The sequence below is a fragment of the Patiria miniata genome, unplaced genomic scaffold (genome assembly GCF_015706575.1).
Source record: "Patiria miniata isolate m_02_andy unplaced genomic scaffold, ASM1570657v1 HiC_scaffold_14, whole genome shotgun sequence".
Taxonomy (NCBI): Eukaryota; Metazoa; Echinodermata; class Asteroidea; order Valvatida; family Asterinidae; genus Patiria; species Patiria miniata.
Window position 1 is genome coordinate 5,437,187 of NW_024037052.1, and position 3,681 is coordinate 5,440,867.

General features: G+C 42.4%; 1 pseudogene; it reads left to right on the top strand.

The window, feature by feature from the left end:
• Positions 1 to 324: 324 nt before the first annotated feature.
• Positions 325 to 1,537, top strand: LOC119722239 (annotated as a pseudogene).
• Positions 1,538 to 3,681: the final 2,144 nt, after the last annotated feature.

Here is a 3,681-nt window from a genome sequence, read left to right on the forward strand (position 1 = left end):
CTTATGTCACATTTTATTACATTAGTTGTGCAACATTTCTCGTTGTTCAACATTTCATTTATGACACATTTCATGAAAGTTTCACAGTGCATACTTCTAAGTTCGCAACTTACGCAACATATTATGGCGTTTCTTGCACAGCTATTTTAGATGGCGTAAGTTATGGAGTAGCAGCTTAAAATGACTATTTTACTTTGTCATGGAGACTGTCACTACTTAACTTATCAAGGTTGAAACAAAAAAACCACAGTATTGTTTTTGAAGTTAATAGATTGCTGTTTTACATGTGACAAACTTTTTAGAGTTGCCGCACGATTCTGAAAGATGGCGGGCAGAGGTGATTCAATGACTGTTTTGTGCCAGAACAGATATCATACACTGATGTTGTAAAATGATCTAAAACGTTGCACAGCTACACCAAGTTTTGTAAATTTGATCAAAAGTTATTTGCAGCTGTGCAACAAAATATGTTGCTTAGATCCTACGTATGGTGTGAACCAACTCACTGTTTCTTGAAATCGCCTGCTGCATTAGAGTAAACATGGATGTGTTAAAGTGAGTTTGTTTCTGCATTCAATAGGGGACGTTGAACAATAGAGGACAATAGGGTCCCCAATTCCCGAGAGATCCCCAATTTGGATTTGTGTACAAAACATATGGGAGGTCTTCCTAAAAAGTACAAACAAAAGAGGGACAATAGGGGGTCCCTGATTGCAGGCAAATACACACTTGGGTGTACAGTGTGTATACATGTCATTGAAACATTAGCAAATTTTAGTTAGTTACTTTAGTTTTCAAATAAATCACATGGCTGATTTCTGAAAATGTTTTTTGGTAGTTTTGCTTTGTTGTTTGATTAAACTAGTGGATGCTTTTGTTGGATTGTTTCTTTTTTAAGGTCAATCGTGTGTTGATGGCTATGAACGCACTGCTATACACTACGCTGCAGAGAAGGACCCTGCATGTTTGTGTGTACTTTTAGAGAACGGCGCTGAGATCAATTGCCGGGATGGAAACTATGACACCCCGCTGCACTGGGCCTGCTTCCGTAATAATGTGGAGTGCGCAAAGTTACTCCTGGAGCACAATGCTTTGGTCGACGCGCTGGACTTCAATCACGACACCCCACTCAGTTGGGCCTCACTGAAGGGCAATCTGGAATGCATGATGTTACTGCTGGAGTACGGTGCTGAGACACACACTACCAACTGCAACGGCTTGTCACCGCTCCACCGCGCCTGCAGTATGTTTGCCCTGGGCCTGAGCGGGGAGCGAGACCGTCAGTGCTTGAACATCCTATCCCAGGCCACTGGACAGATTGACCTCAGGGATCACAAGGGTGAGTTCCCACGTGTCATCAATGATGATTCTGAACTCAAGGCCATCATAACGGGTATCTGCTGCTCACCTAGGCTCCTCCGTCAGCTGTGTCGTTATAAGATTCGTCAATCATTGATAGGTGGTAACAGACAGAAAACTGATGGGGCAGCTACCCCTTCCAGCTCCTCTGCAAAGATACCTTCTGTCAGAATGGTGAATGATTTTTATGGCTAGTATAGTCTCAGCAGGCAAAATAAAAGCCCTAATTTTTTTAACAATGCTAAAAGTACAATGTAGGTATAACCCACTTTTCAAAAGCTCATATATCCACACTTGTATTCGAGTCACCAAACATTGAGTCCCAGTTTGAGTCACCTCTCCCGAGTCTGAGGCCGAGTTCCGAGTTAAGAGTCACAAAGTTCAAGTCCGAGTAATTCGTAATCAAGACTTGAGTCCGAGTCTGAGTCAAGGAAAATGGGACTCGAGTCACAAGTTGTACGAGTCTACATATATCCAACTCCAATTCAGGTCATAGTGTCCCTATTGGATGACTGTGTATCCACCCCCTGAGAATTAAGGGATTGGGTACACTTTGTTTAAAATCAGTTGTACGTGTTCTACATAACCCCCGAGGACCGACACACAAAGGGAGAGCAACAGATCCATCAGTCCACGGGCGTTGGATCTTTTGTTCAAAACGGCCTCTGTAGTAAGTTTGTGTGCTTTGTCTATGGGAGAGTGTTAAAGGGAAACACAAAACATTGTCCTCGGGAGTATAGTAAAACACGACTGTATGCACCTACCTGCATGTATGTGCCAAAGGTGATCATATCAGTGCACACACTTTACATGTCCTTCACATGCTGGATGTCATGAGTAGTTCACACAGCACCAGCTACAAATCCTGTATGGTGACCACTTGCAAATTTTATACTTGAAATGTTACTCTTTTCTATTATCTGGTAATGAAACCAAGGATTCCTCAAAAGCGCCCTCGGCACTAGCAGCTTTAGCTCACAAGCCTGAAGAAACTATGGGCTCCATGCGCGAACAAAAAGGGCGCCCTTTTACCTAGCAGCGACGTCCCACGGGCGGGACATTTCGCTGGTTGACGTGCACCATTCCTTGTGTGTGACGCACGTACACCAGGGGATTCAGTTGTACTATGTACACGCAGTGCTAGTGGTGGCCACGCGTCGCTGCAAAATTGCAGTCAGGCAAGATGGCGTCGTCGGTCGGTCACCCCCAACTTTACTTTCTTTGTCGGTGAGGGGGTACTTGTTAACGGAGCGGATAGAGAGGAGACGATGAGAAGAAATGACCGTTCTAGAGGTGGGAGGAAAACCCCAGAAGAATATTTTGGGGGAAACCCACGGAATCAGGTAGGGACTGAAAATCCAATCCACATATTGGCCCATGAGACATTAGAACCCGGGTCACAGCGGTGGAAGGCAAGGGAAGTACCGCTACGCCAACCTGACTCGCCATCACAAAATCACTTTTGTTTGGAAAGAGTGTGCACACAGTATGCTTGATGGTCCCAAAAAGGCAGACAGTGAGAGCTACATAGTATGTCTACGTCTAATCATGCTAATTGAATTGCATTTCCCTCCTCCCCCAGTTCCGTTCGTCATTAGATTGTAAGTGGATATTTTCCCTGCAAAATTTGTGCGTATTTGCTACAATTGGATATTTTGTCTGGTTATTGGTTCTGTGGTTCATGTACTATACAAATTTTGAGGAATGCTTAAACCCCGGCAGGTTCAAACACTGCTCCAGTCAATTTCTTTGTTCAGCTTAAAACATTTTTAAACTCTGTAACTTCAGTTTGTGCTCATCAACCCAGTGTTTTATAGATTTTTTTTCAAATATAAATATAGGCTTCTCTTATCTTTAAAATCTGTTGCTTTTAATTCTTAATTTTTTAAACAATATTTTAGGAAGGTAGAGACGAGGCATTGCTACATGTACTTTACATGTGACTTAATGCTCCTTGAAAAAGAATGAAACGCTTTTGGGGATTTTGATATTCATTTTCTCGTTTTCATTGTGTTTTTCAACAGCCTTTATGTACATTTTAACCATGCTGTGATAATGCATTCCTTTCATCTCAATTCAACTCGACAGTTTGTGACACACTTCTTTGGACGAATGGTTTTAAGTCAAAGAATACACTCGCAAGTGTGGATTGCTCATTTACGATTCACTCGATGCTGCTCGCCTCATGAATTCGTAAATGATGAACCTTCACTTTCTCATGTATTCTCCTTTACAAACGTACGTGTACCAGTACAGTTTTTGTAGGTATGTTTGGTTTAAATTTGGATTGCTCCTTCAGATAATTGTTATTTCTCGGGAAAG